The 457-nt window shown below is 38.7% G+C and overlaps 1 protein-coding gene across 1 annotated transcript in view; it reads left to right on the forward strand.

The window, feature by feature from the left end:
• CHP1 (calcineurin-like EF-hand protein 1) overlaps nucleotides 1-457 on the forward strand; it is a 71,841-nt gene that overhangs the window by 31,038 nt on the left and 40,346 nt on the right. The window lies entirely within an intron of this gene.

Raw genomic sequence — 457 nt, forward strand, 5'->3', positions numbered from 1 at the left:
GTCTTAAATATCTCCTCTTGATATTCTGAAATTTCATCTATATATATCTTATTGTTAAGTATTCTTTATTATTCATTCTTCAGCATTAGGTGAACCTTCTTAGACTAAAAATGGATCCTTTAGCTGGAGAGTTTGCTTCTGTTCCTTTTTTTTTTTGTAAGAAGCCTCACCTGGATTTTGTTCCTATTTTTAAAATTATTTATTTTCCTCCTCTTTATTATTTATTTATTTATTTTTGAGACGGAGTTTCACTCTTATTGCCCAGGCCGGAGTGCAGTGGCGCGATTTCAGCTCACTGCAACCTCCGCCTCCCGGGTTCATTCGATTCTCCTGCCTCAGCTTCCCTAGTAGCTGGGATTATAGGCATGTACCACAACGCCTGGCTAATTTTGTATATTTAGTAGAGACAGGGTTTCTCCATGTTGGTTAGGCTGGTCTCAAACTCCTGACCTCAGGC

This window comes from Colobus angolensis, unplaced genomic scaffold, assembly GCF_000951035.1.
Source record: "Colobus angolensis palliatus isolate OR3802 unplaced genomic scaffold, Cang.pa_1.0 Scaffold420, whole genome shotgun sequence".
Taxonomy (NCBI): Eukaryota; Metazoa; Chordata; class Mammalia; order Primates; family Cercopithecidae; genus Colobus; species Colobus angolensis.